Consider the following 25,406-nt stretch of genomic DNA (forward strand, 5'->3'; position numbering starts at 1 on the left):
TGAGGATGTTCATTGCAATCTGGGACTAGAATTTAAAGTTCATGACACCACTCTGATATTTTTTATTATCGTCATGCTTTTAATTGAATACATTTATTGAGAAAAGAAAAAAAGGCGAGTATCTCTGCTCTTACCACTTCTAGTCAACATTGTACTAGAGATCTTAATCACTGAATTAAGGCAAGAAAAAATAAAAGGCATAAATAAAAATGATAAGAGAAGAAATAAAACTGTTTTTAGTCACAGACAACATGATTAACTAAATAAAAAATCCTAAACAATCTACAAAAAAAGGTAACTACAACTAATAAGTGAGCTTAGCAAGGTTGAATTATAAATGTCAATATGTATTAAAAAATGGTTTTCCATATGCTACCCATGCACAATTAGAAACTAAAAATTTTAAAAGTAGTGCCATTCAAGATAGCATCATAAAACATGAAATTGTTAAGTATAATTGTTAAGTATAATCTAACAAAATAATTATAAAAATTATATGATGAAAATTATAAAATTGTGGGAAAAATAATAAAATTAAATAAATTGGAGTCAAATCACATACATATTGAAATAACTAATAATGTTAAGATATTAATTTTCCACAAATTGATATATATAGATTATTCTCAATTCCAATCAAAATTCCACGATGTTCTTTTTGTAGAAATTGTAAGCTGACTCTTAATTTATAGAGCCAAAACAATTTGGAAAAGTAGAAAAAGTTGGAAGACTTGGGCTGCATGATTTTAGATTAACTACAAAGCTGTCATAGCAAAGACAATGTATGTATAAAGTATGGACAAGTAGAGAGTTCAGAAATGGACCTACACATATACATATAGTCAATTGATTTTTAAAACAATGTCACAATAAATCAGTTGGCAAAGTACAGTCATTTCAATAAATGTTGCTTTTGCATATGGATATTCACACAGAGAAAAAAATGCTCAAATCATATCTCATACAATAAGCATAAATCAACTCCAAATGGATCATGGACCTAAATGTAAAAAAATAAGAGAAAATATTTATGTCATTGAGTTAGGAAAAACTTCTTAGAACCAAAAAAAGCATGTGCCATTAAAGAAAAACAAATGTGATAAATTGAACTTTATCAATATTAAAATGTGCTCTGTAAGAATGCTGTTAAGAAAATAAAAGGACAAACCACAGACTGAGAAAAAATATTTGCAAAACACATATCGGATAAACAACTGTATCCAAAATGTATTTTTTAAAAACTCTTACAACTCATTTATAATAAAAAATTAGAAAAATTTGAACAGCTATTTCAACAAAGTTGAGACACAAATGGCCAATAATCACATAAAAAGATGGTTAACACAACTTGTCATTAGGAAAATGCAAACTAAAATCACAAAGAGACATTACTACACACCTATTAGTATGACTAAAAGACAAAAAAAAAAACAAACCTGGCAACAGTTAAGTGCTGACAGAATGTGGAGCAATTAGAACTCTTATACATTACCGGTGGCAGTGAAATAAATGGCATAAGTAAGGATATACTTACTTTGGAAAAACAGGCAATTTCTTTTAACATTAAACATATATTCACCACACAATCCAGCAATGCCACTCCTAAGTATTTACCAAAAAGAAATAAAAATATATGTGCACATAAAATCCCATACAGGAAAGTTTATATCAGCTTTACTCACAATTTCCAAAAATTGAAAATAAACCAAATGTCCAACAATTGGGAAATATATAAAGAAATCATGGTATATGACACAATTGAATGCTATTCAACAATAGAAAGAAACTACTTATATCAGCAACAACACAGCAACAGCAATATCAAACTTATTAAGCCAAGTATAACAAGATAGACATAAAAGGCTACATACATATCTTGTGACCCATTTATATGGCATTCTGGAAGAAATGAAACTATAAATACAGAAATCAGATCAGTGGTTGATAGAAGGTGGGGGAGGAAATGGAGGTTATGCACAAAGAGTGGGCATTGGAAACTTTCTGAGGTGAAGGAAATATTCTATGTCACAGTTGCCATGGTGATTACAAAATTGTAGATATTTATCAAAAGTAACATGCTATACATCTAAAAAAAGATAACTTTTACTGTAAACAAATTATACCTCAATAAATATGACTAAAAGCAAATAAAAATGAATATTTTTTTAGACTAGGTATTCTCTCTCAATCCTTTCAAGATAATGAAAAATGCCAAATTTACCTTGACAATTATCTACGTATGAATCCAGAAACAGGTAACATTAGACTCAAGATTTCATTCCTTCTGACTAATCTACATTTTCCCTGGTGGTCTCCCAAATTCCCACAGTGGTTCCTGAAGAAAATTAATGGCATATACTTAACTCCTTTTTAACTCCACTGCAGGTGTTTGCAGAGTTGGTCACTTGGAATGCTAATTTATTCCCTGGAGGGGAAAAAAAGAGAGAGCAACCTGACAGTAGCCAAAGAGCAGCAGGAACTCCAGATAATGGTTCTGGGTGATGAGGGAGGACAAAAAAGTGAGGAATGATCAATAGTAAAATGAAAAGTGAGAATAAATGGGAGGGACTAGCAACGTGGCTCTTTACACTAAATGTAAGGCTATGGCATCATGCTTCTTTCCAATTTACATTTGTGTCTTTTCCTATCCTATATTGAGATATGACTTGCAGCTCATTATTTTCAAGTGGGAAGTAGTTTCATGGTTATTGAGAGAAGTTATTAATAAAGCATTATAAAGTCTGTAGAGATAAAAGTCACAAACATTTTATGGACACCTTGCACTCAATAGGCATGTATTTACTTATTTGCTGCACACTATCAAACTTTCTACAAGTTCATAGTATAACAATACAGAGCAGCATATGGATCTGAACATTTGATTAGCACAAATAAAATGTAAGAAATATGACTGATGAGATTAAATTAGAAAAAAAATCACACCTTTATCAGAAAGTATCTTTTCTCCTTAACTTATTTAAAAAGTAACTGTATAAAGCAATATGTATATAATTGTGTCATTAAGCTTATAACATATGGAAATGTAATGTATTAAAATAATAAAATGATACCACAGGAATCCACATGAACAAACGAAAAGTACCGGAAGAGATAAATAGAAAAGTTAGTATTATTTGATGAGATGAGCATATTTGCTAAGCCATTTGAGCTTTAAAAAAATGTAATTTCTGGGCACTGTATTTGACACTGCAGATAAAATACTGATTAAGACTAAATCCCATCTCACAAGTCTATGAATAAACAGTTACTTTGTAACATGGTATGTGCAGAGCACTCCATAGCTAGAGGAAATGTTTATATGTGTTCCTTTTCTGGGATAACCATAAGATAAAAATTAATTTTTCAGTTGCTCAGTCAGAGAGAAATAAAAAACAAATTTTCTAGGTCATGAATTTGTTTAACAACAAAGCATCTAATAGCACATGTTTATTCTAAAAGAACTCTCCTCAATAGGTAAGGAGAGTTTCTTCTTTATAAAAATAGGAGAGATGCTCCATGTTGTTTGAGTTGATATCATTGTTTGGAGCATTCATCTAACTAGGTCAATTAATTTCACCCTTTTTACCAGTTTTATACCATACACTTTTTTTCTAATCATCATCTCAGTAAGGGGCTCAGTTCTAAACATCATTGTCTCTGTCTCCACAGAGACACCCAGGTTAGAATTGACAACTAAAGGAAACTGCTGTCTTCGGAGACAGTGGAATACTGAAACCTGGGACTCCTTTTCACTAAGCTTTCCGCTGAGTGTTCCTTATTTCCTCAAGCAATGCTGGGTGACAGTGGTGCCTGGTCTCTAAGGACTCGGCCCCTACAGAGGACAAGACTATGTTCTATCTGAAATACATCAACAAATAAACTCTTTGAAGTCAAGGATGCTCTTCTGCATTATATCCCCAGTGTCTGGCACATAGGAGGTACACAGCAAGTGTTTGCTGGGTGAATAAAATATAGCACAGGTTTTTGAGATTGAAGCCACTTACAAGTAGGTGTTATAAGCTCTCATTGGCATTATTTTTATGCAAGTTTAGGACTGCTAAACAGCTAAAGATTTGTCCTTTCATTGCAGCAGATAAATCAGTGAACTGGTAATTGATATCTTATTTGGAGACAATAAAAAATGAATTGCTTTCCAATTCATCAGTGTGGGTTTGCTATTTTGTTCTACGAAAATTTTCATATGGGTTGAGCTAAGTAAAATAGTTGGGAAACCACTCTTGTCAGATAGGATTTGTGCTATTGTCTCATGAAGTTATTAGTTGTATCTAAACTTTATAGGCTAGAAAGAGATGCTAGTGATTGTCTTGGTTGCCAGAGAAATCACTTTCAAAGCAATTAAAATATTTTGGACTCCTATTGTTCAAAGAGAGGAAAGGAGCTCTAAGACATTTAATAATTTGTTTCTGCCCTTAAGAAGCATGAATCTTAGTTGAGGAGCAGAGGCATGAACAAATCCATGTGGCTTACACCTTTATTTCATGCGGGACTTGCTCAGACGTACTTTCTCCTTACCTGACCGTATTTTGCTTCATAGGACTTATCTCATGCTTCTTCATTATCTAGTTCCTCTTACTAGAATGTCAGCCCATGAGAATAAAAAAGATTTATCTTGTTCATTGCTCTGTTTCCAGTGTTCTGGGCATTGGTGGGCACAGAGTAACCCCTTAATAAATATTTATTGTTAAATAAACTATCATTATCAGCCAGCCTATAATTTCCTCTCTGATTTAATACTAGATAATCTGTGAGTCCTTCAATGACAGCATTTTACCATCACCTATGGTCAAAGACAAATGTCCATCCAATAAATAACATATGAATTAAAAGAAGAAAATCTGTTGTTATCCTATGCAGAAAAGAACTGTGGAATCCAGTGGATTCCTCCTCTTCCAAACATTTACAGAAAATTATATTTTCAGCAAAGCTTGTATAGTATATAGTATACATATTTGTGTGTATATATAAATACCGATATATACACATGTATGATTAGTTTATGTTGTTTCTGCTAGAGTCAATTTTCTTTGCCACCTCTGTCGCTGAAGGGGCAATGGTACCGATGGGCCTCAAAAATGTCTGATGACATTTTTAGTACACAGAAATTATCCTCTCATTTATAATCTTTTCATGGATGCCATAGTCTTTGGGGAAATAGAGGCCCACAGGATCTGAACTGATTACTTGAGTGAGATAAAATAATCAATATATAACTGTTTAATGTCTCCTAGACTCTGAATTACAGGAAAATTTTTGTTGAAACACAATGAAGTTATACTGTGCAATTCAATCACAGACTAAATCATTCAGCGTTGTTCTTACCCTAAAATCCATCAATAACAGCAATAATGTTTAGTAGCAAATGCGATTTTGAAGTCTGATGTGAACTGTCTACTTAAATAGCCATAACACTAACCAATTAAATTTTCTCAGTCATTTTCATTGGGGGGTGGGTAGACATGGTATCTTGTATAATACCTAATAATAACTAAGGAACTGTAATTCTGCAGCCTTAGCTTGACTTATTTTATGCCTTAGAGAATAATATGTAAATTAGACATGAATCATTATAGTCACTTGTCAATCCAAAAATACCTGTGAGCAAGGTAGGCCAAAAATGACTGGCTGGGGATTGTAGAATCTATTGAAAATGTTGCTTTCTTTAAAACATACCACTTTCTTTAATTGAATTAGGTTGGCCTCATGTAACACCAACCTGAGGGGCTGATGGACAGGAGGTGATAACTAGAGGGTAAAGCTAAATTGAAAAAAGATCAGGAGATCGCTTAAGATTAAGCAAGATGACCTTTACGTTGCCTTCCAGTAGACACTGTATGATTTTAAGAAACCACAGCCCTTCACTATGTACCTCTATCCAGCAATGTCTTGCAGAGTAACAATAGTAAGAAGCGGAAATATCTCTGATAGAGTGGGAGATAATATTAACAAATTCCTCAACCTGGATTATCAAATAGCTTAACTGGTATCTTCCAAGCTCGTTGTGTCTTGAGAGTCACCAGACAAGTTGTCGAAAATACGGAGTCATACCAGACTTCTCTCCATCACCAAGCTCCGCAGGTTTCGATGGAGTGAACATGATTTGAAAAAAAAAGGAAAACATTTCTTAACATCCTACCAGAAATTAGATGAATGTAGCTTTACTTTTTCACATTAACTAAATAAAATGACCCTTCCTATATATGACTATTTCTAATTATCTGCATATTTGCATGATCCAAGGGATTATGAATTTGGATCTTAAATTACCAGAGACAGAAGTTTGATCACATTCAAACTTGGTTAATGTTTTACATATATGCATACTTAACAAATATTTTTAAAAGTATATATATGCATATATAGACTTATATAATATATATTATGCATATAAAATATTATTATATATAAAATTATATATGTGGTTATTTTTGAAAAAATTAAATAGAAAAGAGATTGATATTTTCTACTCCTCATTTATATTACAATATCAATTCTTGGGAAGGGAGGACTTGTCAAAATTTTAAAATAGTGTGCAATTGCCAATCAGATGTTTTAGATTACATTCTTAACACTCTATTCATCACAGAGAAAATGATGTGAAAAGGATAGGCACACTGATAGATGAACAACATTATTAAAAATGAAAAAGTTTTATGGCCTCATGTGTATGAACTGAGATGCCATTTAATTATAGACTCAAATAAATTACTCTCTCAGGATAATTTTTGGCATATTTGTATGCAGTTACTTTGGGAACAACATATTTATTTTTGATAACTTTAAAAATTCACTCTATATAGAAAGGTTAAAAAAAAAAAAGCCCTGGGAATTTGTATGATAAAATCATTAATTAAAAATTTTAACTCCCTGCTGATATTCTATAATGGAGTCCTCAGCAGAAAAACACAGCATGACTACTTTTTCCTATGAGAAGATTTTGCATTCATTACACAGCACACTAATTAAGGAATGAATGTAGACATTTGTACTCATGCAGCTATGTGGACAAATGGATACATATTACCTGTGCAACTAATTACTTTTTATATTCATAGGCGAAGAAACCAACGTGCATTACTATATATTTAGAGCTAATAAGAGGTGGATCTTCTTCCATGATGTTTTACTTGTTAAAAACAACACTGAATTATTTTCTGAATCGCAGGGAAAACCACTTTAAGATGAGACTGAAGACTGTTAATGTTAATGTTAAGGGATGGATTAACCTTAACATTAAGGCCTGGGTGTCTTGGGGCATGTTCCTCTGTGCTTTAGTGTCTTCACTGGAAAATTATCATACTTTCTCTGAGGTTGCAGGGATTTAATGAATTCACACATGTAAAGTGCTTGGAAGAGTGCTCAACAAATAATGATGTGCATAACAGTAGCTATTGTCACCATAGAACTTAGAACAGGAAGCGATCTCAAAGAATACCCTAGCCCAGGCCTCAGCAGGACTAGGAAGCAGTTCAAGGACTTCCCCAGCCCTCTTCAGCAGCATTATTATCTCAAGTCCAAAGATGAGGTGATGCGAGCTCATAGGCAGAAAGTTTAGAACCAATCTCATAAGCCGATTTTTATTATGTATGGCCACTGAAATGCTGCCCTAATTCTTCTCTGCTTCAGAAAATAGTTTTAGACACCCTCTGTCACATAGTAGGTGCTTATCAAGTATTTAATAGAGAAACGATTATATGAGCTACTCTTTTTGAACTCTTGTTACAGAATGCACCTGATTGAAGGTTTTGGCACAAACATTCAGTGCTATTTTAAATTTAACCTTGGAGCGAGGTTTTATAATCTTTATTTTTCAAAAGGGGATTTTATTTAAGGAATTTGAGATTTCAATGTTATAAAGTGATATATACTGGTATACGCAAACATATTCACACACACACACACACACACACACACACACACACACACACATCATTTTTTTCAAAATGGAGTTTTGGTTGAGGTAATTGAAATACAACTTTTCCAATAAGGTTAAAAGGTGACGTTATATGCTCACGCACACACATACACAAACACACACAGGAAATTATATTAAGAAGGTATCGTAATTAATGAAATAGTACTTGGTTAATTTGTCAATTTCTTCTTTGGGGATGAGATTTCCATTGTGAGTAGCAGTACATTTGAAACTGCTTGTTTAAATTGTGAAGCTGTTGACACCATGCAGGACTTACTCCTCCACATTCCCCGCCTCCCTCCCCTCCCTGTGGTTAATAATACTATATTGTGCATATGTCTAAAACTGAACTTATCATTTGCTATTATAACTTTTTTAAAGGTTTGCATAATGTTTCATCTTTTTCAGTTCATCCCATCATCTTTATTTTTTGGAGCGAGTACAGTTTGACATGCTCCCAAGGGGATGTGTGCACGCGTGTTTGTGTGTATGTGTGGAATGTTGTTGCCCTGCTTCTTTCCAGTTCTGCTATGACCATCCTAGTCAGAGTCACCATCGTCTCTCACCTGGACTTTTGAACCTAACTATCTCTCCTCTTTCAATTTTGCCCCATCCAAATGATTGATCACTCAGCAGAGTAACTTTTAAAATCTCTAAATAGGTTAGGTCACTCTAGTGCTAAAACCCTCTTTGATTTTCCATAAAACTTATGAACATCTTACTGTGACTTATGAAGGCCTGAATGACCTGGCTTCCCCCATCACTTTCATATCTTATCTTATGTGAGTCTCTCCCACACCTCGTGCTAAGTTTCCTTCAATATCTTGTAATTTCCTTCGTAGTACAAGTCAAAATTTGTATTGTGTATTTATATCTGGGTTTAAGTAGTGGATATATATCTCGTCAAACTCACTTTCTTTATTTCTTTTAAATCAACCTAACTCTAACATAGAGTCACATCCCACTTGTTTGACAGGAAATTCCATCTTGGTCATAATTAAGTTTACTCCATTACCAGGATTTCTCTGTCACATGTTGTTCCATGACCTACAGGTAGTCTTTGGGCCACTGACCTCTGGATGGGCTATTGAGAGACCTCTGCTCCTGGAAACATCAAGAAGGGTATGCGTGCAGAGGAAAAATGGTCATGCCGCTGTTTCGACATAATTAAATGACCAATAATTAAGTTTTAGGTACAGTTCTAGCCAGGTTTTTAAGTCTTCATTTTATATTGAAAAGGAGAAAATCTAGCATTATCTGTGTTTGCTCTATTTAACATTGGTTCTTACGTTTCTCAGACCACCCCTAAATTAGGATAGTTACAGCTAGGGCTGTTCTCCTGTTGTTTTTAGAACCTCCCTGGTCTGAGGGGTTTGAGTAGACCTATTTCCCATCTCATTTGTTTTTTTGCCCTTTGTTTTGATTATTTCATCGAGGGAAACTATATATATATAGTGGCTTCTCAACTTGTCACTTCGTGGATACAAATGTGTCAAGTTAATATCTGATCTTTCCAGAGTCATGTGATCACGTGGCTTTCTTGTCCAGTTCTAATGAGAAATCTGACACACTCTGTGATCATGCTGTAATTTTCAGCTAGGGAAACCTAGCTGAAAACACCATTGTCTTCACACAAATAATCTAGAATGTCTACCTTTCTTCCATTCATAAAATAAATGGTTATGCCAGTTTGAGGTGTAGAACCATGAAGAGAATGAAACATTACGCTGTCAGCTGAAGCAATGAAAAACATGTACATTATCTGTTCTGAGTAGTGATATTCAGGCACACAAGCTGGTATTTCTTATTATAGTTTATACATTTTCACTGTTTTAAAAGAATAGCATGTGTTTTATTGTTTTTAAACCAAACAATAGAAAGTGTACGATGTTGTCATATAACCAGCAAACTGACAGCCTGGGACTAGGAGAAAGGAATTGGTGCTTAGCGTTATGATTTAGGGTCTCAGAAAATAAAGTGAGGAAAAATTAATGAGTGAAATTATAGATTGTACAATATGCTATTTTCTTTTCTCCATAGTTGTAAAGATTTCATAATTTCACAATTTGGGTCCATGATCTCTTTTACCTACAACAGCCATTTTAACATAAGCATACGGGGAATTCGGAATTATTTACTGCCACTTTGGGAGGAAAAAAAAAAAAACAGTATCTTAACTTTTGTTCTCTATAACATTTACCCAACAAAAAAGATAATAAAAGCAAAGCAAAACAAAATAAAAAACACTGAAATATCTGCCTTTTATCCTTGGTACAGTATAGCCTTTTGTTTAAACTTAAGACAACCTTGAAAAGTTTGTTAGATTATATTTACTGAGTCTTTGTGAAGAATGAAGAAGTTCAAATATGTACTTCTTTCATTTTTATCACTAGGAAAATCACACTTTATTCAGCCTAGTCACCTCACAGTTATACAGCTTTCTGTTTATATAACTTCATTTACTTCAGAGCTTCACAATCCCTTTTTCATAAAGTAAATGTGTCTATTTTACCAATCCAACAACTGAGAATTTTAAACTGGTATTTCTTATTATAGAATATACATTTACATTTTCCTAAAAGAATATCATTGTTATTTTTGCTTTTTAATTCAACAATAAATATTCTTATAAAAGGACTTTTATTAAGCAATAAAGTGACTAAATAATATGTAAGAGTATGGTTAAAACAAATATTGCAATTAGAAAGAAAAGTTCAGATAAATGGTCTATAAAAAGAGCTTTACTAAGAAGACTTCATTGTAAATGGAAACTATCCTCTACTAGTTTATATTGAAAAGAATGGCAAGGAGACAGAAGAATGAGATTTAAAGAAAGAAAACCTCAGTTATAGGTCCTTTGAGTAGAAGCATAACCCAGTTAGTTATTTAAGTTACCTCATCCCGATTTCTCGTCTTTAAAAATCTGCATCTACCCCAGAGAATAGAGAGAATAGATATTAAAGTGCTATTAACTTATAAAGCATCATAAACAGGCAAGTTACTTTAATTATTTTTGTGGCTTTACAAAAGTAAATATCTTACATCCAAAAATACATTGTTAACTTCTATTTCTGAAGTCAAAATGTTATCTCTCATAAAATTTGTATATAATGCATATCACTCCAGATAGGAAGAAAGTCTTAGCACATAACATGGTAGAAGGGATACTGTTTATGTAGTCTAAGCTACCAAAATCTTGCCAGTTGGGATCCAACTGGTTCAGATATAGATCCACAATAATCGAAGTTACTTAAAGCATGACTGTAAAAAGAGAAGAACTAACTGAGTGACTAAACTTACATTCTGAAATCTAGAACTGCAGACACCTTAGTATACAATTGACGGAAGTACAGGTAAGCACTGCAAACTATAAATGATCCAAAGTGGTGTTTTGTCATTGACTACCTCCCCTCCTGCTAAGTCACTGAAGAATTAATAGGGCTGGGAGAATTTTTAAATGTTCCATGTTTCCTTATATTTCTGTCTTTCTGACTTGATGATCTTTCTGTGTCCCCCGGTCTATTTTGCACTGATTCAATTATATTCACATTTCTTTTTCCTCATAACAAAATAGAGAAAATTTTAAGTCTCTCTAGAATTGCTCCCAGTTCAGGCTTCAAAGAGCAAAGTCCTCATTAACTCTATTGCTAAGGAGATTATGTCCTCCAACAGTTTCAGAAAAAATGTCACTGCCATTGACTTATCTTCCCACTTGCCCTTCAATGAAACTTCTCTATTTTCGAATACTTTAGTTGGTGTCATGCAGCCTGTTACGCTGTGACATTTGAAGTTTTGGGGTTTTTTAATTACTGTCTTTTAGGGTAGGAAAAAATTGTCTAGATTAATTTTATCTGCAAAGGATTTTCTTTTCGTAGAAAAAGGATGCCAAGACACTCCTAATCACAGCAGCTTGAGACTGTATTATTTACTTCTTCATGCTTTCCATTATATATCTACATATGTCAAATTCTTAAGAGATCTAAATTCTGATATTTGCCAAAAGATTAGTCATCAACCCAGTTAATAAAATGTATAATAATAATAATAATAATAAACCTAGCTAGACTCTTAGAAGCTCAAGTTTCATAAATAGAAAACAAGAAAAAGAAAAGACTACTCTACTAATATTTGGATACTCTCACACTATTTCAAAAATAAATATTTTTAAAAATCAAAAGTAAAAGGTAAGAAAAAATTTGCTATTCCTTTTAAACTTTCATTTTATGAGCTTTATCTATTGCCAGTGCTATAGCCATCTCTCTAATAAAGCATCTTGTCTAGCATCAGCCAAATAAAAGGCTAATATCTATTTTATAAAAATCAGTTATTAATAGCTGTTTGATTTAGCTTTAGCTAAGGCCAAGAAAACAGAATCCTACTTTGCAGCTTGTGTTTCTACTTGAGGTTTTATTTTTTGTTTTTGTCTTGTTTCTTATTAAATTGTATCTATTTATCTCCTATGCCGCATCTTCCTTCTGTACATGGTAATGGTATGTTGTCAATTATGCTATTTGTCATTCTTGCTCAAGACCACAGAAAGTCACCTACTTCTTAAAAGCCTTAAGAACCCTTCAAGATTAAAACCTGGCAGAAAACTCCTCTCTCCAGATATGCATTTTACAATTCATTATTTATTATTGTTGCTTGCTCACTCAGAATGTTGTTCTTTATGTACTGCTGTGAGCAACATATATGTTCCAAACTCATTATCTTTTTCTCTTTGTCTACCCAAACCTATAACCCAAGAGAAGACTTTCATTTTCTGTACTTGAGAGAATGCCTCTGTGACCAGATGAACAGCAGGTCTGTTTTAAGTACTCAACTTTTGAGCTTAAAATGTCTAGGTATATGTCATTCATGGCAATTCATAAATAAACCACTCCTGTTTCTGATCTCTCCAGGATCTTAATGTCTGAATGAGTTGTCCCAGAGAGAAAATAATAATGAAACATCAGACAAACTGCTCTCCAGCTCTCTTAGCTCATACTAATCTTTATTGTTCCAGACACTCCCAATATATATCAGCAGAACCAGAATCAAGACACAGAGCTCTCCTTCACAATTTTAACCACAAAGAACATTTTCTCCCTTACACGATTTCTAAAAGTTACATGTTTCTCCACTAATGTTTTTTTTTATTTATTATCGGGGAGTCACAGATAAGTAATTGTCTTTTCCGAACCATGAAATGTATATTGTCTAACAGCCTGAAAAATAAGAAAACAGAAATAAAGGTCACAAAATGGAAGGGGTACACAAGAAAATCAATTCTAATAACATAGAGTGTGTGTCATTTTAATCATTCTGCTTTAATTCAACTACTGACCAAAATCACTGGATGTCTATCTTACTTACCAAGTTAAACAATTTTCCAAATAGCCTTTTGAATGGAAAATTGTTGCTATATATTTTAGCCGAAATAAGCTGTAGTTCAATTTAAAGAAAACAGTGATGGTAGAACTGATATAGCTGCCAAGTGTAAGATGTTATATATAAAATTTATTTTAGGAAAAGATTTAAGATCTTTTTAAGACAGATTTATCAGCCCAGTCTCAGATAGTGAGTTTAAGGAATCAGTTTTATGAATAAAATTATTATCCATAAAAGTAAAATATTTTGGCCTCTCAATAAAAGTTACCTGAATAGCATGTTCTGCCTAGAAAAGAACCTAGTTAAGTAAAGCTTTTCACACATTATCTTGAATACTAAAGTCTGTCATCATTCTTTTTTTGAAAACAAATAAAATGATAATTATATAAAATCAGGTAAAATAAAAATAATTATAATTTATTTTTATAGAATAAATTCAACACAAACTGAGATATATTATTGGATAATTAATTACTAGAGACAAAGCCAAATTATACAAAATTGACATGAAATTGACAGCAATTTCTGCCGCTCCTGTATTTGTGGTTCAGTCATTTTTAAAAGTTCATTCTATTGAGTAATCCATTATAATAGCCCATATATATTTTTGTCTTGTCTTAGAAAGGTAAAATAGAATTCAATTACGCATTTATTCAAAATCTTTCTCCTCTTCTTTGATATTTAGCAGGAGCCTAGCTCTTAATAGTCCTTAATAAATATATTGTATTTGCCTTCTAAGTTAATTATCAAGTACTGAGCATTTTTTATAGAGAGGTATAATTAACACAGCCCTTTTTTACTAAAACTGTAATTGTTGTGGTCAATTTTCCTTAGTGTCTACCCTTTATTGAGCATTTACTATGGATTAGGAAACATGTGCATCACCTATATGCTCAGTTCATTTCCCACAACAACCATAAATACCAAGGGTAATAAGCCCAGAAGTATGATTTAACTCCATATTTTTTCTGACTCTAGATGAAGTTTTAGCGCCAGGTTTAGACAGACTAAAGCAGTACCTGGAAAGGGAATCAAGGGCACTAGAGTGTTGCAGGGCTGTGGGGTGGAGAGCTGGAGAAGGATTCTCTTTGGCACTCTTATGTATGCCTTTATGCAGCTCCTCCCTCCATCAAAAAGATCATCCATTATCTATTGCCCCAACAATTCTATGTGACCAGCTACCCCCAAAACTCTCATTGAAAACAATATGAGTTTACAAGTTAACAATTTGGGTGGGGTGGGGTTGGGCAGGGCGGTTCTTTTGGGGTGAACCTGGCTCATACGCAGGTCCGTGTTGGCGAGGACAGCATAGTGATGGAGCCATGTGCCCCCTCATTCTTCAGGAGGCTAAACTGGTGAACACAGAGAAACAAGCAAGGGGAAACCTGAAAGCACAGGCACTCTACAAGCCTCTGCTTTGTCGTATCTGCTTATATCCCATTGGACAATGCAAGTCACATGGCTGATACAGAGTCAAAGTGAAAGGGCACAGCACAGCTACATGGCAAAAGGTTTGAATACATGAGGTTGAAGAATTGGGTCCATTAGTGAAATCAATATACCAGAATCTACAACTTTTAATCTTATTTCTGAAGATTTCTTTCACTTTTTTTTCTAAGACCATGATTCCACAAGAACCATCATCTACAATAAGTATTAGATGTACCTAGAACAAATGACTTCCAGTACTGCTGGGAATCCATCATCAAAGAAGCATTTGTTACTTTGCTACCCAAAGGTGATATATGAACCAGCAGTATTGACACCTTGTGGCACCTTGTTACAAATTCAGAATCTTGGCCCACATCCCAGGCCTACTTGAATCATAATGTGCAGTTTAATGATGTCCAAGTGTCTTGTCTTAACATTAAAGTTTGAAAAAAGGTTGGCTGTTAGATTTAGAATTCTGTTCTTAAGTTTGTTCTTAATTGTGTTTGCTAAAGAAACGAACTAATATAATTAGAATTTTTAACTGTAAAAAATGGGGAAAAAAGGGGTTTAACTATCTAGTAATAACTAATTTTTAAATAAGCAAAAGACTTTACACTTTACCAAAGAATATATACAACAACAAAAAATCTATAAGCACAGAAAAAGATGATTAGTACCACTAGTTCTTAGGAAAATGCAAATTAAAACCATACTGAAACTGTTACTGGAACCCCAGTGTTTTTTTTCCTTGATCTGCCTGCCCGTGCACACTGGCCTAATGAAATGAACAAGCAGGAGTTAGCAGAATAGAAAAAAAAAAAAAAGTTTAATATTGAATTGGCCAATATGAAGACAGGGAGTTTATGCTCTAAAAATCTGACCCCCTGATGGTGTATAGATTACAGATTGCATAGGGCAAAATCACAAAATACCATGGGTTAGGGCGCATGAGGTTATGGAAGAGTAAGGGTAAGGGTAAGAAATCATTTCTTCAGGTCTCGAGGACAGTTTCGAGGTGTATCCTGGCATCCCTCTGTCTGGTCTCATAGGAAAGTAGTCAGAGGTTCATTCTACCTTAGGGCTCAGGAGCTGAAATATAACATAGGTCAAGATGTTACCTTTAGCCTGCCAGAGGTTCAGACAGACTCGGTGATTATTAGTCAGGTCTGGGCTACTGCCTTCTGCTGCCTTGGGGGTTGCCGATCATCCAGAGGAAAGGCTAGTTCTCTGAGGTGGGGGTATATGTAAAGACAAAGTGATATGATTTCTAGAGCTAAGATTTAAAACTAAATTTAATCAAAGTCATAGGGGCTCTCAGTTCAAAACCCACTATAAGGATCGACATATAAGAGGCTGAAATGATTCGCAAATATGTGGAGCATCTGGAACTCTCATAAAACTACCTTGGAAAGCAATTTAGCAGTTTCTTATGAAAGTAAACTTTTACCTATCCTATGACCCAGCAATTATAATTTGAGTACATACACAAGGGAAATGAAAGTATATACCCACAAAATAACATGTACATAATGTTCATAGTAGTTTTATTCATAATAGCTAAAACTGGACATAATTTAGATATCCATTAACAGGAGTAAGAATAAGCAAAATGTGGTATATTCACACAATAAAATACTCAGCAATAAAAAGGAGTGATACACAAACATACATGTATCTCACTAATATTATGTTAGCGAAAAAAGCCAACTACAAAAAGCACACATTTTATAATCCCATTTATCTGAAACTCAAGGTCAAAAAAAATGAATTTATGGTTAAAAAAATAAGAATAGTGGTATCCTGGGTGGTGGTGGGAGGTGCAGTGTGGATTCATCATAAAGAACAAGAGAGACCTTTCTACAGAGATGGTGAGCTTTTGTATCTCGCTTTGGAGATTGGTTACACAGATGAATATAGTTGTCAAAAATATATTGAACTTTGTGCATTATATTGTTTATAAATTAAACATAAAGTGTTTATCCTTTCATTTTTCAAATCATATATTCTCATATATCATCTCATCTGCAATAACCCTGTGAAACTGGCAGGGCAGGTATTATTATGAACTTTACAGATAAGGACATTAAAGCTCAGAGGATGTGACTTGCTAACGTCTCCTGATTGCCTGTAGGTCTTTGACCACTATTTCATTTTCTTTACTCTGTGTTTCCATTTCCCCCAGCTGGAGTGGGAGCAGGGCCATAAGTTTTGAAATAGAAAAGAGTTCATGGATTTAATAGTGCTGAGAAGAACTTCTCTGCTGGGATAGTACAATCCGAATACTAAGCATAGTCTTTGCATATCAAATATACACTTTTTTTCTCTTGCCCACTGTTCTAGAGAATAAGGAAACTTTCTAAAGAGGGAACGAGAAAAAACCATAGAAAAAGAAGACTTGTTGCTAGGGGAGCTGGCTTCCTTGTTTGGCTTGGAACTACTCTTCTCTTGGTTCCTCAGAGCCTGAGGGAAAGATAAACATTTTCAACCAGCACTAAAAGACCAAAGGGAAACCACAAAGCCCTGCCTCAGAGCCAGCCTAAAGAGAGGGAGATCGAAAAAAACTATAGTGGGAACCATGGGTCAGGCCAGTCAGTGTGGTTGGTGATTTCTATAGCAAAATATCAGCAAGGGAAAAAAGGGGACAGACGAGACTGTGGCCCGGCTGCCAGAGGTCAGGCCCTAGTTCTGCAAAGGACAGTTTCTCCAGGCTCATAGGCAGCTTCCGAATACCAATACTATTCTCAGCCCCCTGGCTGAAACTCTAGACCCATCTACATGAGGCTGAGAGATTTACTTATTTGCTGGTGCTAACATAGATATGAAATTGATTATATGCATATAACACACTGAACTGTCCCTTGCAGGAGAGATTGCTGATTCAACAAGAAGGCATCCTCACAATTCTTATCACAACTAGAATTACTTGTGCCTACGTAGTAAACTGTATATCGTTCACCCACAGTGTTGTTCTGATTCTTCTCAATAAAATCCAAGCTAGAGTTTGCTATAGAAAAGACGTGTTTATAGGGAAGGGAATGGTGTGAAGAGAAGTGGTTGCCGTGATAACTGAAATGTGGATATAAATTAGCCCAGTGTGTCTCTGCACTGGATGGATGCTTGTGTCATATCTGGAGATTTTGATAAAATGTCACCATGCCCAGGTCTCACTGTCCAAGATTCTAATTTAGTTGGTCTGAGTGGATGAAGAAGGGAGAGATGTGCGAATCGCGAAAGCTACACAGGTGGATCTAATGTGTGGTCCTGGGCTGAGAACTACTGGGTCAGGCAGAGGAGAGAGGATACTTATTCGGAATGAAGTCCAAGTGGGTTGGTGTCAACGACTCCTACAAAAAGAAGAAAAGCATTCAAAAAGGGTGTTTCACTTTCAAATCAGATGGAAAATCAAAGGTAGAGACACCAGAAACCCCAAAGCCAAGAAACTCTGCCAAAGGAAGATAAAACATGACCCCACAGGGCTTCCATTGCTTCAGTCTTTGCTCCCAGCACATCTAATTCTGCTGCCACTTCTTATGGGAAATAAACATGGACTCGAAATATCAGCATGGAATCGCTGGGTCAGTTATTGCCACACATCCCATTCTATTTTACAAAATAGTAAACAGCAGCTTTCTGACTTTGAGTCACCTTGATCCAAGGTAAGCTCCAAGTACCATACTAAAAAATGTTCACTTTACTGTTTCTATATTCCGTAAAGTAGCATATTCGTATCCTACTAGCAATCAAAGAAATATAAATGACAATAAGATAATTTTAGAATCAGATTAGAAGAGATTAAAAATATAAATATCCAGCATTGGCAACAATAAGGGAAAGAGGCTTTTTCTTACTCTACTGTTAGAAATCTAAATTTATGAAACTTCTCTGGAGGACAACATTTTTTTAATTTCAAGAGAAACTATAAAAGTTCAGAAAACATTTGATCCAAAATCCTCCCTCTGGAAATTTATCCTAAGGAACTAATTATGATTACATACAAATACTTACTTATCAGGGTGATCATAACATTAGAACAACCTGATATTAATAAGGAATTGAGTAATTAAGTCACTAAATTTATTCCATAAAAAATGTGAAATGATGAAGTAAAAATATATTTTATAAAATTAATATATGATTAGACGATGATATAAATATATGATTAGACAAGGTCATAAAGCAGAATGTACGACACAATTGCATTTTTTATATATTATATAATTATAAAATATGATTAGACAAGGTCATAAAGCAGAATGTACGACACAATTGCATTTTTGGTAAATATATATGCATAGAAAACAGTGGAGCTCGACAACAAACTCTTGGCAGTGATTATCTTCATGACGAAGCACTTTTTCCTTTTGTACTGTATATTTTTGTTATATTTTAAAACTTGAATTTAATTTTGTCTTCCTTATATAATTAAGACAAATGCTTGAAAGCAAATAGAAAAGACTAAAGTGTTATATGGCAAAATATTAATAGTTGAGATGCAGTCTTTGCTTATCAGAATTTTTAAGATTTATAACAATGACTATGTATTACTTTTATAATAAAAAATGCCCCCAAGTAATTTTAATTACATACTTACATAATCTAAGAGCTTTTGGAATCTTCAAATAATTCAACTATTAGAGCTTTTGTATTTCCTTTATCGAGCCCCAAATTATTTTTAAAAACAACTGCAAACCAAAACACTAAGCATTAACACAAACCTAATTTAGTTTAAGAGAGGAAGAATCTACACAGCTGACAGTCTAGGTTTTGAGAATTCTCCTTATCACTATGTGTGGCTTTGCAACTTCAGAGCAAAAGCCACTCGGATTTTTGTTCTGCTTAGTTATTTCCAGGTTCTTTTGTAATGTTTCATTTTGCATTTAGAAGCAAAAGAAACTTCGCTAACAACTTTGCTCACTATACATTTTCACTCATATTGTTTATTTTCCCACATTGAGTTGCCCTAGTTCTTGACATACCATATAAGCATCAAGCAATACTTTAATTACACTGGGTCTGCAAATGTTCAGGTACCATTTAGTGCAGGAAATCACATCAAAATATTCCGTTTCAAATTCCACATTCAGTAAAAGAAGATATTTCAGGATTTCCAAACCTATCATCTTGAGGCGCCAAAGGCATGTCTACTGAGAAAAGCAACTGTCCAATATTCTCCAGCCCAAGAATATTGTTTATATAGACAGTTAACACTCCCTCCCTCACTTCCTCTGTGGAAAAAAAATAAAGTGTAGTTTTCTGCAAGAGTTACCTTAAATGTCTGCCTCTGAACTAGAACCTCTGCAGACCTCAGACTCAAATTCTCTTCCAAGAAGTGGCATATGTTCATCAGAAATATTTTACCATGAGACCTGTGTATAGATAAAAGGATATCCCAGGAAGAACTCCTGGATCTACCCTAATACCCACGGCTGGCCAGGGAGGCAATGACTTTACTCTGCAGTCTTCCTGAGAACAAACTAAAACTTGTTCCCCATCAGGTCCTCAATACTTACATACAGAACTGTTAGATAATACTTGTAGGGTAAGTGGATAAAAACATAAACGGATAAAGGAAAGAAGGAAGGAAGGAAGGAAGGAAGGAAGGAAGGAAGGAAGGAAGGAAGGAAGGCAGGCAAACAAGAAGGAAGGAGGGAGGGAGGGAGGAAGTTAGTTCAATAGAATTCTTCACAGATGATGTCTTTATACAAAAAAAAAATTGCACAAGATATGCAGTAGAATAAAAGGCCACCAGAACAGATAAATGACTGATGTCAAATTCATTCTTAAGAATAAGTTTTGATAGATAAAAGGATGAAGATAACACAAGGTCTGGGGCAGAAAAGGGAGAGGACCAATCAGAAGCTGGATCTCCAGAAGCACTGAAGGAAAACCTGGCTGACCTCAGACCATGTCCCGCACTGGTCCCTGACATAGATACGCGGATTTCAGAGGATCCCCAAGGATTTGCCCTTTTTCTTACCAAGGTCTTGTTCTCCAAATTGGTACTTAGAATGGGGAGAAAGTTGCTCTTCTGTAGAAGCAGAGCAAAAGAAATTTCCCCAGAGAGAAGCAGAGACCATAGGCGCATAGAGAATCTTGGCAGCATTTGAACACTGGCTGCAGTGGTCCCTGAGTCCAACGGTACCCACTGGTTAAATAAGCCACAAAGTTCTCACATTTTTGTTCAATTTAATTCAAATTGGGATCCTAATACCCCAAAAGTCAATATTTTGTAAAATACAGACCCAAATTGCAGAAGATGGGTAAAGGGAATAAATCACAATGTCAAAATTATTGGTGCCACAGCACTTTCAGGACAAAGAGTAGTTTCAGAGAAATGCCAGAAAATACAGTGAAAGGACTTGGTCAGCACTTGCACATAACCTAGCCTTTCTACTGCCACTTAACTTGAGATAAAACATTAGAGAGTTGGCAGGAAGCAGGAGTAGGAACTGAGAAGGGAGGTTGCCAAGGCGACTCTTTGCTCATTCATTACTGAAGACATGTCATGGCCGAAGGAGTGTGTGAGTCGGCTAAGGTTACAGCAATGAACAGTATAGACAGTGCCTCTCCTCATGGAGTTTCAGTCTAGTGTTGTGTTACTTTCGAGAAAGAGCACTACTGCCCATCTTGAGGCCAAGAAAGATGTCAGCTTGACACCACAGATATCGCAGGTTCAGCATGGCATGTGGAACCAGGCTATATGCGAGGAAAGAAATTGCTAGTACTGTCACAAAAAGAGAGAGTTTTTCAGAAAGACCAGTGATCAAACAGCCATATAAACGTGTTGAATCTCCTAACACATCTTGATAAGGAGGAAAGCAATGTCAAAGAAAGGGATCGCAAAGAAAGGAAATTGGGAGGATGTCACGGTGCCAGGAGGCCTGTTCCACAGAGATTCAATGATCAAAGCAGCTGTCCCGACTCTCCCCTCTACCAGGGCTGGGGAAGAGGGCTGGTCTATGGACGAGCACACAATGTCCTTCAGGTCCGTCAGAGAAAATGATACACTGAGAATGCACAATTAGAACTTAGAAGTCTGAAAGCAGAATTTTGTAACAATTTAGACGTGTCTTTCCTTTTCTACAGGATAGTTAAAAACACTTCCTCTCACAGCCTTGTTTTACAAGGAAATGAAATCTCGCACCCATCTTGTGGTGTCAGCTGTCACCCAGGTGGAGGATGAGATGCAGGGCAACATATTCAGCTTTTGCCAATAAGCACCGGCTCTTGTGCCCATCAGTCAGTCTCAGCACACTGCAAAGTGTCCCCGGAGGGGCTTTCACACCAAATGCCTTTTCTGAAGAAAAGATTCTATACAAATGGTAGAGAAAGTACCTCGGTTTCATTTATGTGTCAGATGCCTTAAGAACATCTGAGCTGTCTGTGTTACTAACAAGCCCCATCTCCTGTCAAGACCGTTGCCAACGACCCAGGCATATCTCTAGCAGCCATCAGAATCTGCAAACTCTAAAGTAAATTAACCCTGACCAAAAGAAGAAAAAATTATATATAAGCAAAGAACAAATTAATGTCATTAAATTAAACTTTGGAGTCAGTGCTATGAGCTTCCATACCAGTCTCAAAGAAGGAACATTAGGAATATGTTTCAGGTGTGTGTGAGTACATGCACAGGTGGCTGAAAAACAGATTCGAGCTACATCTGCCACACTCTTGAGCAGGCCCTTATACCTCTGTCACTGGGACTGTTTTTGGAGACGAAATATTTTTCTCGAATTGAGAACACTCTCAAGGACATTATTTAGTAGGTGCACAATAGCTATCAGTCCAATGGATTGTGCTTACAAGAACAGTTGAACACAGGAGTCTTGCATCTCAACATTGGCTTAATGAGAGTAAACCGCAGGGAATGGCTGCTAACCAGTAAAACTTTGTGCAGGAATCATGGAAGGCTTCCCTGACAAAGTAATCTGGAGGATGAAGAGAATGTACTCAAGTTCAAGAGAAGGGAATTAACTTTAAAGGCTAAAAAAATGTTTTACGTGAAGGCTTGTTGCATGTGGCTGGACCAGCACAAGTAAGGAGTCATGAAATGAGGCTGGAGAGCAAGGCGGCTGGCCAAGGCTAAAGACAAGGGCTGGGAGGTGCACTGCCCACAGGTGACAGGGACTACAAAGTTCTTCGGCAAAAAGTTTGGATACGGAAAGGGAAAGAGAATTGGGGCCAATGATTCAATTAATCAGCTAATTCAACACCACTATATTCTTTCAAAGATCTTGAAAAATAGAAAGAAATTTTTAATTCTTTTAAAACTTGCAACAGATTTAATAAAATAAAAATAGTGATGGCTTCAGCTCTTCCTCTGGAACACAAAGTACTGGAATAAGTGAAACATCATGTGGAGGGCTGAATAATCCCCTCCCCACAAGATGTTCACACCCTAATCCCCAGAACCTGTGAATATGTTATCTTACTAGGTGAAAGGGACTTTGCGGTGATAAATTAAGAAATTTGAGACGACGAGATGATCCTAGGTTATTGAGGCGGGCCCCATATAATCACGAGGGTCCTTGTAAGAGAGAGGCCGGATGATCCGAATCAGGGAGAGATGAAATGATGGAAGCAGAGGGGAGAGAGAGAGAGAATATGCCCTGGTGCTGACTTTGAAGACAGAAGAAGAGACCATGAGTCAAAATATATGTCCTCTAAGAGCTGGAAAAGGCAAGGAAACCGATTCTCCCCTAGAGCTTCTGAGAGGAACCAGCCCTGCCGACACTTTTTAGTCCAGTTAAATTGATTTCACTCTTCTGAACTCCAAAACGGTAAGATAATGTATTTGGATTGTTTTAAGCACTAAGTCTGTAGTAATTTGTTATAGTAGCAGTAAGGCACTAATATACACGATATAAAGAAATTTTGAAGAGAAAAAAATGTTACTTAAATTTATTTACTCGGTAAATTGTTTTTAATGAATAAAAAATAGAAACATACCATCAGGAAGTCAAGGGCTCTATAAATGTACTATTTATATCAACTTTATTGACTAAATCTCTGTTTAGGTAGTTTCAATGAATAACATCACTTTGTTTTAATAATACTACTTTTTTGCTACTGAAATTGTAATTGTGAACAATTTTTTGGTTGACTATAATATGTTTTCAAGTAATTGTTCAAGAAAACACAAGTGGATGTTATTCCTGAGTTTTTGTGTAAGATATTTCTATTGCTGTAGCAAATGAACATTTATTAGCTCGGCCTGTCTTAAAATTTTAGGCCAAAATTTTTGCTCTTAAGCATAGCTTTAAATGTTTTCATGGTAAACAATAAAGAGTAAAATTTAATGAAGTAAAATTTAGTTTGGTCTAATCCAAACGCAGGCTAAGTTTACTAATGATTCGGAGAGAATCTCTCTCTCTCTCCATGAGATATAGAAGCACAGAGCATCTCGCAATCACAAGGGGAGCCAGCCCTGTGTGGTAGCAGAGACTGTGGAAAGCAGAGCAGAGAGACTAGGTCTTTGGGGATGGTGGAAGTCAAGGAATGAAGGACACCCTGAAGTCCACTCTACCTCTCAACTTTCAGGTTGTCAGTGTATTTTCTTATAGTGAAAGCCACTTTGAGTTAGATTTTTGTTATTTTCGACACAAAGGGCTCTAACTGATCCTGTTGTCTCTGTTTGGCTATTCCATTTTTATATAACTAACTTCCGTTAGATGGATAGTTGGGTTGCTTGCAACCTTTTGCTACTACAAATAAGATGGCCATGAATATTTTTGTACGTACAACTTTAAGAACGAGTTTGAATATATCCAGAGAAATAATTTCTAGAAATTAATTATATTGCTATCAATGCATAGATGATTTTAAATTTTAGCCGAATTTCCCAGATGCCCCTCCATAGAGTTTGTAGCAATTTTTACACATATTGACAAAACATGAGAATTCTGTTTCTCAAACACTCATTGACTCAGTGTTATCAAAGATTTTGATCATCAAAGATTTTGTTTGTAGGAAAATATTTAATGCTGCTAAAGGTATAATAGGATAGGTACCCTTATATAATTTTGTTTAATTACATACAAGCTTTCTGGAAAGTGATCAGGCAATATGATTCAAGAAATTTAATAAGTTCATTTTTTTTTTTACTGATATAATTGACATGTAATACTGTGAATGTTTAAAGTGTACAGTGTGTTGATTTGATATATATTGCAATATAATTACCATTCTAGCCTTAGTCAACACCTCCATCTCATCACATAATTATCATTTCTTTTTTGTGGTGAGAACATTTAAGATCTAGTCTTTTCACTTTGAGGACTCTTTCTTGAGGAAAATTTCAGAGATGTGGACAGTGTTTATACAAAAGAAAACACTGAATATTATTTAAAAGAAAATACTGAAAATAAGAAGAAAAATGGTAAAATATGGCTTATCCATAGGATGAATATTCTCCAGACATTAAATATTATGCTTTTGAAAAACAATAGTGAAATATGCTTCTTATATAAGGTTAAGTTAAACAAGCACTCACTAAAGTAACATACTAATTTTGAAAGTATGCACACTCATACACACACATACATATGTATACGTATTTCTTTGTATTTGGCATATACATATGTATAAATATTATTTGCACTCTATATATGTATATCGGTGTTAAAGGATTTATGTACTAAAATGTTAACTCTGGTTTTCTTTTTCATGGTAG

At 35.0% G+C, this 25,406-nt stretch overlaps 1 long non-coding RNA gene across 2 annotated transcripts in view; it reads right to left on the reverse strand.

Annotated features, from left to right (window-relative positions):
- Window positions 1-15,397: 15,397 nt before the first annotated feature.
- LOC120621516 (uncharacterized) overlaps window positions 15,398-25,406 on the reverse strand; it is a 138,535-nt gene continuing 128,526 nt past the window's right edge. Inside the window, exon 6 of one of the 2 annotated variants that reach the window (XR_005658182.1) lies at window positions 15,398-15,823. This is a non-coding gene — a long non-coding RNA (uncharacterized LOC120621516). Of the gene's footprint in view, window positions 15,824-16,307; window positions 18,079-25,406 lie in introns of those variants that run through there. The other variant, XR_005658181.1, reaches the window with a different exon arrangement.

Source organism: Pteropus medius, unplaced genomic scaffold, assembly GCF_902729225.1.
Source record: "Pteropus medius unplaced genomic scaffold, Ma_sr-lr_union100, whole genome shotgun sequence".
NCBI classification, from domain to species: Eukaryota; Metazoa; Chordata; class Mammalia; order Chiroptera; family Pteropodidae; genus Pteropus; species Pteropus medius.